Genomic DNA, 13178 nt, shown 5'->3' on the forward strand with positions numbered 1-13178 from the left:
GGCCACCGGGTCAGTGGAGTCCAGGGGCTGAAAGGAAGAGAAGTGAGTTCAAGAGGGAATGAGAGGAGAGGAACTGGGGCTGGTGAGTACAGAAAAGCATTTCACGGAGTGTTTTACGACGGGAAATAGAGAAATGGATCAGCAGTCGTTCGAGAAAATGTGAGCTGGAGGAAGGATTTGCTTTTACAAGAGGAAACTGGCATTTTGATGGGAAGGGGTTAATTAGAAGGAAAAATCGAGGTGAGTTAGAGGGAAGAAATATTTCTTGTTAAGAGAGGATGAGGGCCGTGCGGAGGGGAGCTGGTCATCCCTCGCAGTTCGGTGGGAGACCCAGTGTGGGTCCCAGGGAAGGCTGGAATGTGGATGCTCTCTTTCATGAGTTCACTGCCTTTTAGCGAGCAATCTCTAAGTGGGAAGTAGAGCACCGACAGTGTGAGAGTGGGGCCAGGTCTGCACGTGTGAGAGCCGAGGGGTGGGAATACCGGTCACGGGGAGAGAGAGGACCACGGCTCCCGGTGCAGCTTGCACAGAGTCACCAGCACCACCCAACTCATCAGAAATGGACCCATCGCAGGTCCGTGACAACCGGTCCATTCACATCTCCAATTACCCACGCACTTTCGTTTATTTGTATTTTCTGAGACATTGATCCCTTTCCCCCAGGGGTACAAATTTATTGCCGTAGAGTTGTCTTAAAATTCTTATAGTTCTTTTTTTCTGTTTGGTCTCTCTCGAGGTTCACTTTTGTCTCCTGTCTCCATTCTCATTTCTGCCCTCTCTCAGTTTTGCTCCTTTTCTTTCCTATTCTAACTGAGGAAGTGTATCCACTGTATTGTTTTTTATAAGGAGTTGACATTGAATTCATTTTTTCTGTTTCTTTTTTCTTTGTAAACTTTGATTTTTTTTTTTACATCGGTCATAATTTGGTTTATTTTCTTGTTCTTTAATTTTTAAAATGAGGATACAACATAATTTTTCTTTTTTTCCTTCTTTCTTAATAATGAAACATTTATGGGCCAGCCAGTGTGGTGGTTAAGGAGGCCGGATCCCGTATGAGTGATCCTGTGATTAGAGTCCCACCTGGGGATTGAAAAATACACCAGGCATGTGTGGCATGGGCCCCCATCTCACTTTTTATTACCACTTTCAGATCATTCTCTCTGATTCCCCTCTTTCCTCTGACACTCCCCAGATGATCCGTAAATTCCTACTTGTTGAATTATCCCTGTTCTCTCCACTGCTGTCCTTCTTCCTCTTCTCTCTGTCACAATTCTGGGAGATTGCAGAGTTACACAGACGGTCCTTTCCAAACCTTGTTCTCAGTTCTTGGGCCTCATTTCCTCCTATGAGCTTACCCACTCAGACCTCTGTTTGCAAGGTGACATTATATATCATGTCATTGTTAGCCAGTATGCCCCTCTGTAAAGAGAATTCCAGAAATTAACTCTGTGCTCATCATTCCCCGTGTCTCCTGCACACTCACCCAAGTCCCTGGAGTCTCATGGTTCATCAACATGAACAGACCGATGATCAGCTGTTCTTACCCAGCTGTTCTTGCCATATTGTTTCCACCCCTTATCTCCCTCAGGCCCTCCTGTCTTCCTCTTTCCAGATTAGAATCCATGGTCTAGAGAAGCCTCCCCTTGCTTACCTCTCTTGCCATCTGAATTGCTCATGAAATCCATCCTCTTCCTATTATGTCCATGCATCAAGAAACTGGACATGGATGTAGAGAAGTCAGAATCAGAGTGATTGAGCCCTCTTTAAATTCATGACCATCAGCTTCAGATAGGCTGTCATGCTGCCCAGCAGCTCACGTATTCCTAATTCCTTAACTTTTGCTCCAGGAAGAAAACTCGTTTCTTTCACACCAATCCTCCAATACTTCCTTCTGTGGTTGTCTACTAATGGCCTTGCCTTCTCGAACCTTGGGAAAAATAAAAGCAATTAGAAAGGAATTTCTTACCCTTACAACATGCGCCAGTGAATCCACACGACCCTCACCTGCTGTTCTTATGAAGGACCTCTGGCAGGTCCTGTCTAAAGCAAAGCCCCTTGGAATGAGGGCCCCGCTCTGTAATTTACTCATGGACATCATTATCCTTTTACTGAATCATCAAGTCTTCTGTCACTCCTGTGTCACATGGACACACTGAAATGTCTCCATGAAGAAAACATCTTTGATTCCACATCCCTTCCAAGTGCTACTCGATTTCTCCCTCCACGCTCTACAGTGAAGCCCCCAGGTATTGTCCGATCCTCTCTGCCTAGTCCCTCTGATCCCATTTCATCTTGCCCACTGAAATCAGGTTTCTTTCTCCATCACTGTAAGGAAATAGTTCTTGAAGTCAACACTGCCCTCTTAGTTGCTAACCTAACAGGCAACTCCCTGTCACGTTCCTCAATAGTCTGACACTCCTGTCTGAGACATTGTCTTCTCTTGGCGTTCAGAACAGCACTCCCTCCTGGTTTCCCTGCTTGGTCGTGCCTGCCCAGGCTTCTGTGTTCACTTCTCAGTATTTCTCTCTGCATCTGAATGTCCAAAATGATGGTATTGGGACCTTAGAATGTCTCTTGCCTCTTTCTACATTGATTTCTAAGAAATGTTATTGAGCCTTAAAGACTTAAATACCATTCACATTGTGACACCTCTCAAATTTGTATGTCTCGTCCAGAGATTTTTCTTTATAATGTAATTTCTAACTGATCTTCCTACTTGAATCTTAAAGTCAATGAATCCAAAACCAATTTCCAAAACAAATTTCTTCTTCCTCTTTTTCTTCTCCTCCTTCTTTTCTTCCTTCTTCTTTGTCTTCATCTCCATCTTTTCCTCCTCCCTCTTGTTCTCTTACTTCCTCATCTCTCCTCCTCTATTTTCTGCTCTTTCCTCTCCTCTTCCTATTTCTCCTTCTTCCTCTCCTTCTTACTCTCTTTCTCCTTCTTCTCTTTATAAAATTTGTTGGAGGGTGTGTGCATTCCCTGGAGAGAGACAGCAAGAGAGAAACAGAGGGTACGTGAGAAGTTACCCCCCAGGGGAGATGGTCATGCTGAACTCTCTTCGCTCCATCTCCCCTCCGTTTGGAATGTGGGGCATGTATGAACATGCTTCCAGAATGTTTTTCAAGCTGCTGGGTCTGGGACCTGAACCACAGTACTGACCATTGGAACTCCGTCCCCTCAACCACCATGCAACTGGTTGTCCTCAGATTTCTTTGCTCGCACTGGACAAAGAGGAAGGCAGCACCCTCTTTGCAGTTATTCAGGCCAAAACATTGGAATTACCCTTAATGTCTTTTTTCCCGCTCTGAACGCATATCCAATCCTCTAGGAAATCCCATTGGTTCTATTGTCAAATACACCCAGAGTCTGATCATTTCTCACAACTCTTCCGCTTTCCCCAGGTTCAGGCCGTAGTGCCACGTGTCTGCTCTGTTGTCACACTTGCCCTTGAACTGGGTGTTCTTTCCTGTGTTTGCCCATCATGGCGGCAGGCACAGGGAAGCCTGTGTCTCCATGCCCTCATGATCTGGCGTCTGCTGCATTTTGGGGTTGACCTCCTGATAGAGGTAGACCTATAATCTCATCTAGAAACCTGCATATCCAGCCACTCCACAACCAGGTCCAGGGAGAAAGAAGAAACATCCACTTAAATCGAGAAGACTTCTTTTAAAAAAATAAGAATAAAAACACTTGCTTATTTTGTCCATGAGCAAGAGAGACAGACAGAGAGAGAGAGACCGAGTTATAGCACTTCCAAAATGGTCTTTAAGCCATGGTCAGCTTCATCAGCCCCAGATCACGGGCAAGCACTGCCCAACCTGTTCAGGAAGGGCTCTGGACATGCACTCAGCACCCTCCACGTGAGCCTTGTGCAGCCCTGTGTTTCACCATGGCTCCATTGGCCAGCCCAGACCTGGGATTTGAATGCAACTAAGCTTTTATCTTGGTCAACTTATTGTTGATCACTGATCTTCAGATTATACACCATACTGAGCAACTGACAGACTGCACGTATCTTTGGTCATCATGTCTAAAACTATATTGATGATTTAACATTCGTTTCCTAAAATTTGTAAGGTGCTGTTATATGTTTCCTGCCTGTCCCTGTTTAGTTTTGTTTAATGAGAGAGAGAGGTATTTTTTTTTTTTTGAGAGGTTTTTGCTATAGGGCACGTGTGCTCGCCAGACAGACAGAGAGACAGAAAGACAGAAAGCGAGAAATCACCCCCCCAGAGGGGATGGCTATGCTGCAATCTCTTCTCCTCCATTCTCCTCTCGGGATCTTGGGCACGCATGCACATGCGCCCAGCGTGAGTTTAAGCCACCGGGTCCGGGACCTGAACCACGGTCGACTACGTGGGAGTCCAGTGACATAGCCATTACGCTAACTGCTGATCCCAGAGAGAGGCATTTTTGACAGGGTTTTTTGTTGTTGTTGCAATCCTTGTCCTAAGCTTCTGGTTAGCTAGGATTTTAGGTGCATACTACTACACCAGCCAGTTCCAGATCCGAATCCCCTCTCTGTGTAACCCTACTTCATGCCCTGGTTCTCTACTGTGTTTGTCACTGTGGCCGGGCCCCTCTTCCTGTGGAGAACACGTAAGGCCAAGATGAAGGCTCAGTCACGGTGGGGATGGGCTGCTTCCACATTCTCAGTCGTCCTTGGGTGGGTTTTCTCTGCTGCTCAAAAGTGCAGCAACACAGATGCTGCGCCGGGTGGGTTCCAGGTTTGCCAGAACTGCCACCCTCCAGCCCCGAGTGAGCCGGTCCGCCAGGTGTCTCTGCCCGTGAATGGCCTTGTCCATTTACCCCCAATCTGCCATGTGAGTGTTACCATCTGCTCTCTGTGTTTTCATGAAAAATAACGTCGGAAGACAAGTATAGATGACCTATTCGTCCCACCCGCCCCAGACGTGCATTAGGAATAACTGGTTCTTCCATGTTTCCATAGCACTAAGAATCTGTTTAAGAATTTTTGATTTTCTGCCTTGTATCAGTCATGTCTGTGAATTTAGTGTCTACCACTAGTCTTAGTCACCTGAAGAGAGATGAGAAGGTTTGTCTTAGGTTTGCAGACAGAGGAGAGCTTACTGGGGTAAGGGGCAGGATAGGAAGTTCTGGTTGCTTCTTATTATTCGATTGTCCCTTCTTCCTCAATGGAGCACACCGTGCTTGGAAGAGAAGACTGCTCAGCACACCCCCAGGGCCTGGAATATACATATACAGAGAGTAGAGACAGCAAATATGTGAGAAACGCAGCTCTTGTTGAGTAATATCTGGAAGGGGTGAGACGTGAGAAAAGGCCTTGGCATTGCCTGGAAAAGGTGCACTCCCTTCTCTGAGGGCAAATGGGAGCATGGGTTCAGTTACAGAGCAAGATCAAGGAGAAGAAGGGGAGAAAGGGGAACTTCTGCGGATGGCATTAAGGGTTTGCAGAGAGCTGAAGCCAAAGACTCCTGATGAAAATACAGAGAGAATAGGACTCTGAGCTCAATGCATGAAAAGGGCAGGAGGACATGACATGCAGACCTAACCACATAAAGAAATGGAAGAATGAAAAGGAAAGTGGGGCACGCGTGACTCTCTGGTGACACCTACAAGTGACTGCTTTGTCCATAGCACACAGTGACTTGGGAGGAGGAGATGGTAGGGTTGGAGATTCCCAGGAAGGGAAAAGCAGAGTGATACAGTGTGTCTCTTGGAGCTGAGGAGTTTGTGTAAGGGTCCCTAAGTGCATGGCCATGGTGTAAAGGCTTCATTCAAGGGACAAGTTGTACCAAGATGGAGGAAATAGAAGATGGGGACAGAAGAAAGGACATCTGCGATAGAACTGAAGAGTGAGGGGAAAGGGATGGTTGGAGATATGACATGGCATTTCTCATGTAGAACCCATCCACACCACTCATTTATTTTAGTATTTATTATTAAGTTTTATGTTTTATTCTTAGGCGAGATACAGGCAATATGTTGATTACTTAATGCTACGATATGTTTAACATGTGCTATGTACAATATGTTTAGATATGGAAGTGTTTATAATCTATTTGTTTATTTTGCATTTGTTGTTGTCCTTTGATCCCTCAAATGAGCTTGAGACTTGCACGTTGAATAATCAGAATCCCATTCTGTAAATGAGCTTGCACTTGGAAGACAACTGGAGGAGCAGTCACGTGCTGGCTGCTATATCTCCATTTTCAAAACCCAAAGTCAGAACTCGGTTGTGAAAACCACATCCCTGATTTGGTTTCCTGACAGATCGGAGTGCTATTTTATTATCTCCACTTGAGTCCAGGTGGCATGAATTCCAGTCATTTAGGAGGCCCCATAGACTTTAACACAGATCTCTGCTCAGAATTCGGAAGAACATGCCTTTGGAGTCAAAAAGATGTGAAATTAAATCTTAGCCCTGCCACATGCTATTAGATTGTCGGAAAACTCATGATGCATTTTGCATAGAAAAATATGTCATTAGTTTCCCAATAACTTAATAGTTTTGAGTAATCATTTAACCTTTCTCAGATCCAGTTTTATCCCTCAGTTCTGGGTATTTTGGGGATTGCTGTGAGGATTAAGTAAGGTGGCCGTGACAGTAGACACTACGTGAGGACTTGACCACAGAAGCCACACCGGGAGCACATCCTTGGAACATGGCAGTCAGTATGCACGTGTGATCCAGGTCTGGGACATGGCCCCATGGCATGGGTGTGAGGGAAGCCTGCAGAGGACTGAAGGGCATTCAGCTAAACCTGCTCTGGTGGGCTTGGGGAAGTTGGACTAGAGGGATGCTAGCACACACCTGAGAAAAGGAACAGAGAAACTAAAAGAGGAGGTGCGTTTATGGGATGTCATCTCGCCTGTGTGGCTGGAGTGGAAGTGACCTCTGGGCAGCAGTAAGAGAAACACCTGAAATTCTCTTTAGGTACAACATTCTGAAATGGCTTCCACTGCCAGCTGAGAGGCTGACGGTTCGTCCTGTGCCCTGCAGCACATGTGGAGCATTTTTGTCATCTTTTATTTTGCCAGAGGGTCCATGTGCCCTCTGGAGAGAGACAGACAGACAGATACAGAGAGAAAGAGAGAGGAAGCACCCCCCACTGGGGTATGTTCACAATGCAATTCCTTCTCCATTCCTTCATCCTGTTAGGATTTGGGGCACACACGTGCACTGGGCTGGGGGAGACCATGCGGTCAGCCACATGAGATCTGCTGGCCTTGACCGCTAGGCCATAGGACCAGCCCAACACAGGACATTCCTAAGCAGTAGAATGACCCATCAGAGCAGGTTTTGAGAAGAAACAACTTCAATAGCACTTTTCAATGTGCCTGAACGATGCAGATGATAGGAAATTGGGAATTCTGTGTGGGGTTATGATGGCTTTGACCAGTGGCTTTAATTCTAAGTCTCTGTGCTTCAGATAGGAGGGGGGGCAGAAACAATGTCATCTGGGCCTATTTCTGGCCTACATACAGATGAGCTTATGCCATATTTTGTAAATTCAGCACATCTTGGGTAACAGATAAGGGAAGGTATTTTTTCTGCATAGAGAGCTTTATTCATACAGTATCACACAGCTCTGCTCTGGTGTGTCTCCCTGTGCAAATGTGACACCTCTGCTTTATGAAACCGAGTCGGCGGAGAACAGAGCCTGGCTCCCACGTAGTGAGTTCTGACCTCTGAGAGCCACTATAACAAAAACCCCAGAGGACATCCTGGCGTCAGCATACAGATGACTGGATACATGTATGGGGTAGCGATCTCTGTCTTTCTCTCACTCTCCTGTCTCTCAGTAGACATATGGATTCTGCATTTCACACACACATTATATCACAAAGCCATTCACACATATTATAGCACAGTTATTACACAGATATGTACATATATGTAGCTGTGTGTGTATGTATATCATCTATCTATCTATCTATCTATCTATCTATCTATCTATCTTTCTATGTATCTATCTATCTGTAGTGGTATCATGTGCCTGAAAATAAAATCATAGCTGCATTATAGGGATAAATAATAAAATACTAGACCTAATTATATTTCTTGATTATTTTGATATGGAAATGTTACATTCCTTCTTAAAACTAGAATTCCTCAGAAGGAGTTAAAAAAGTTAGGGCATATAGCACTTGCCCTATGGCCAAAACTACTATAGGAGGCTGGAGGATTGAAGCATCTCTGTCTCTCTCAATATGCATGATTTTAGAAGAACAAATAAAAGTTAAATACGAGATAAAAAAAGTGGAAAAGAAATGTCAATTTATTTAAACATTAATTTTTAACATCTTAAATGTTCTCCTTCCCTGCAGAAATTAAAGAAACTATGTTTTTAAGTTTATTTTTATTCATGGTAGAGAGTATGTGCAGAGAGAGACGATCTCCTTTGACAGGGTCTCGACCCAGGCGGAACCTAGGGTCAGCCATGTGGCTTCCAGCGTTGTAGTTTAGTTTGCTATTGACTACACCACCAGGCTGGCCTGGAGAAAAAAAACTTTAACAAACTAATAATGAAAACAGTGATACTAATGGTTTTTATCAAATGTCTTCCTTTAAAATAAGATCTCCATTAAACTAATTTATAGCATTTTTGATGGTACAATGGTTTTATGTTTTGTGAACACAAAATGAAAGTTTAACTGTGCTAGGGGGCTTTAAAAATATGTAGGTTTTATGGAGAGGAGTGTGCTCATTATCATTGGTTTCAATGAGCCTTTTTATTTCAGTCTTAATTTCTTTAGTATTTTGAAAGTCATTCAGGAGTAGGTTGTTTAGTTTCCATATTTTGTGTATTTTTGAGGCCTCTTTCTGGAGTCGATTTTCAGTTTAATTTCACTGTGGCCAGAGAAGGTGCTGGGTAAAGTTTCTACACTTTATACATAGAAGCTTGTTTTGTGGCCTATTAAGTGGTCAAACTTTGAAAACGTTCCCTGTGGAAATGAGAAAAAAGTATAATTCTGTAGTTGGTGGATGAAATGTTCTATTTAGTTACTTTAAGTCCAGTTGGTTTATGGCACAAACTAGTTCCTTTGTCTCTATGTTTAGTTTTGGTCTAGATGACCTGTCCAGTGGTGACAACGGGGTGTTGAAGTCTCCAGTAACTAGTGTGCTGCAGTCTCTCTCTCCCTTCAGCTCTTGCAGCATTTCTTTTACATACTTGGGTGCCCTGGCACTGGGTGCATAAATATTTATGATTGTTATATCTTCTTGATGAATTAATTCTTTTAGTGTCCTCCTATGTAGGGTCCTTCTTTGTCATTTTATGCTTTTATCCTAAAGTTTATTTTATCTGATATCAATATCACAACTCCTGCCTTTTCTCATTTCTCTTTGCATAAAATGAAACCCTTTTTCAGACCTTTACTTTCAATCTGTGTATATCTGTCCGTGAGGTGTCTCTGGTAAGCGACATACAGAGGGTTCTAGTTTTTCCACTTGCGTCTTTTAGTTGGAGAATGTAATCCATTAACATTCAAGGCGATTATCAGTATGCGTGGACTTAGCTCTGCCATTTACTATTTCTCTTGCTTCTATTTAGCCCCCTTTAGTGTCCCAGGAGTAGTGTCCCCCTATTTCCTGAAGGCCTGCCCTGCTTTTGGTGAATTCTTTCAGTTTGTGTTTATCTGGAAATCATTTAATTCCTGCCTGTTTGAAGGATGATATTGCCAGTTAGAGTACTCTTGGCTGAACTTGTTTTGCTTTGAGAGTTTTAAATGTCTTCTCATTTATTCCTTGCCTGCATTTTTTCAGTTGAGAGGTCTGCTGTTGTTAGTCTAATGGGGTAACCTTTGTAAATAACTTGAAGTTTCTGTCTTGTAATTTTAAAAATACTGTCTTTGTCTGATTTTATGTAACTTTGGCTACTGTGTATCTTGAGAGAATCTCCTTATGCTAAATCTATTTGGTGTTCTATTATTTACTTGATTTAGATTTCTGTATGCCTTTGTAAGTTTCCAAAGTATTCAACTAATTTATCATGAAAGACATTTTCTAAACTTTCACCCATCTCTTTAGTTTCTGGAATATCTGTTATGCAAATATTTATCTGTTTAATAGTATCTAGAATTTCCCTAATTTTTAATGGTTATCTTCACACTCTTTTGGGTGATTGGACTAAGTCAAAAACTTTGTCTTCAAGTCCAGAGATTCTTCTGCATGGGCTAATCTAAAGTATTAATCTAATACTCTCAAAGGAGGTTTTGATTTCCTGCATTGGATTCTTTAACTACAGAAGTTCTGTTTGATTGTTTTTCAGAATGTCTTATCTCTTTATGGAATTTCTCCTTCAAGTCAAGGAATGACTTTTTCATCTCCTGAAATTGGTTATCTGTTTTCTTTTGTATCTAATGGACTTAAGTCATGATAAATATTCTGAAATTTTCTTTGGAAATTTCTGTGATTACAATTGTTTTCTCCACAATTGATGTGACATTGTTGTGTTCCTCTGAAGGGAGTATTTCCTGCCTTTTTTCATATACTTGAGGCTCTGCAGTGATTTTTAGACATTTGGCCATGAATTATTTTTTCTTTTGTGCTTTTTTGCTGGAGTTGAGAGCACACTATTTTCTATAGCCTTTGGGATATAGCAAAAGCAGTCATAAGGGGGTGAGTTTATAGTCATTTGTGCTCACAAGAAAAAAAATGTAAAGGTGACAGATAAATAGCATCTCATTTTAAATAACTGTAAAAGAAAAACAAAACCCTAACAATTTAAAAAGGAAGATATACTAAAGATCAGAGCTAAAATAAATGAAATAGAGAATAAAAAGAACTATACAAAAAAGGCAGTGAAACAAAAAGCTGGCTTTTTTTTTTTTTGAGAAGGTAAACAAAATTGGTAAATTATTAGCTAGACTAATCAAGAAAAAGAGAAAAAGGAACCAGATAGATAAAACCAGTAATTAAGCTGGTAATATTATAACCATTATTTCAAAAATACAAGGAAAATTTGAAAGAATAATATGAGTGACTATATATCAACACACCAGAAAACCCAGATGAAATGGACGAATTTTTTGTTATAAGGGAAATGTAAATTAAAACCACAATGAAATACCATTTAACCCATCAGAATAGTGAGGATCTAAAAATAAAGAATGACAGTTACTGGCAGGGCTATGGTGAAAATAGCTTACACTGTTGGTGAGAATATAAATTGATTCAGCCTCTGTGGAAAGCAATATGGAGGTTTTTCAGGAACATACAGACAGAGCTTCCATAGGACCCAGTAATTCCACTCCTTGGTGTTTACCCAAAGGATAGTAAAACACTCAGTCAGAAAAACAGTTGCACATGCACGTTTACTGCAGCGTTATTCACAATTGCTAACACACGGAACTAGCCTATGCGTCCAAAACCTGATGACTTGATTTAAAACTGTGGCACATGTATATTGTGGAATATTACACAGCTCTAAGAAATGATGAGGTCATATTGTCTGACTCAAATGGATAAACATAGAAGATTTAATGTTGAACAAAGTGAGCCTGACCTTGAAAGATACACATTGTACACATTGTATATCCCCACTCAACTTGTACTGAGTGCCTACACTCTATTGCAGAGACAGAGAGATCTGAAGTTGTGATAGTGGAGAGGATGAGTGTGGATGTGAGAGACCAAAGGAGGGAGAGTGTGTGGAGGAGGGTGGTTGTGAGGTGCCAGGAAAGAAAACATATCTGTAGTTAAATAAGAGTTTGCTTAGATAAACTTTCAATTGATATATATATATATATATATTACACACACACATTAACACAGCAATGCTGGCATCAAGAACAAAAACTCTTGTACTTCCCATTTGAGGAAACACTTAGTTCTTTACATAGTTTACCCTTTTATACAAAAACTGTTAGGTTTTTGTTTGTTTGCTTGTTTGTTTTTGCTGTTCTGTAACTTGCATCTTAGAGACTGTTTAATGAAGGTGCTCCTGAGCATTAGGGAGAAGAAGCCCATGTGGTTCAACATTTGGATCTGGTGCCAGCGCAGGAACCACAGTGCTCCACACGCTCTCACGTCCACATGAAGTGTCGGAGATTGCACCACCTGAATGGGCAGCAGTGAGACGAAGCAGCTGTCACAAAGCAGATGTTCAAGTGGCGTCCTTCGACGTTAGCAATAATTCATTGCCAAGTGTCTAAAAATCACAGTTAGCCCAGATGAACACAGCCTGGTAGTCACATCACAAAATATCCTGGCAGCCCCCAGAAGTGGGGAGAGGCCACTCCCTCTGCAGCCTCAGCTCTGCTGCAGCCTGGGCAGTGGGGCTGCCTGCATGGGCACCCTGGCGGGAGCACAGAGAGCTCCTCTGCGTCTGCTCCCCAGGGCTCCAGTGCTGTCTGGTCTAGAGAGGTGCAGGGGCTGGTCTCGGAGGGCTCCAACTGCAGGCTTTCACCCAGGCCTGGAAAGCAAAGGGAGCACAGTGCACTTAGCTGTGGGAGGGGAGGCCAGCGCCCAGCCTCCTTCTGGGGCCCCTGGGACCTTCTGCTCACAGAACCTTTGCCACCTAGCAAACTTGTGTTTGGGTCTCTCTCTCCCCCTCTTTCTTCTCTCCTGTCTCTGTCTCTTACTCTCTCCCTCTTTCTCTTTCTCTTCTGTGAGACTCTAGAACTGTCGCCCTGTATGTCAAGTGGGGTTTAGGAATCCAAGGAGCCTGATGAGTGACCTTGCATTTCTTTCAAGGGTGTTTAAAGTGATAGAGCGATGGCTCCCTCCGAGCACTACTCAGCAGAGTGCACGGGACTGTCTGGACTGTACAGGAATTCAGAAACCCCTCCTGGAAAGCCCGGCTACTCCTGCAGGCACCACGACGCCTCAGAAGGGCTCGGTGTGCCTGTCCCTGGAAGGGCAGAAGCTGAAGCCCCAACTCCTGAGAGCAACCCCTCTTCGGAGAGCCTGTTTCCGTTCTCTCGTACCTACCGCACGGTCTCTTTTTGTTAAGCACTTGCAGGGTGAGCAGGCGTGAAAGCAACACGTGGAGACAGGCACGCGTGTTTGCAGAACATCCTGGAAGGATGCACTGGGACTGTGGGCTGGGCTGCATAGGCCACAGGGTGATTTTCATTTTCTTCCTTTGCTGAATAATATTTCCAAACCTGCTTATGCTGAAGTGTTTCTTTGGCTGGTTTATTAATCAGTACGAATAATATCAAACCGTACCATTTGGAAGAAGAGAAAT

This window comes from Tupaia chinensis, unplaced genomic scaffold (genome assembly GCF_000334495.1).
Source record: "Tupaia chinensis unplaced genomic scaffold, TupChi_1.0 Scaffold000377_1, whole genome shotgun sequence".
NCBI classification, from domain to species: Eukaryota; Metazoa; Chordata; class Mammalia; order Scandentia; family Tupaiidae; genus Tupaia; species Tupaia belangeri.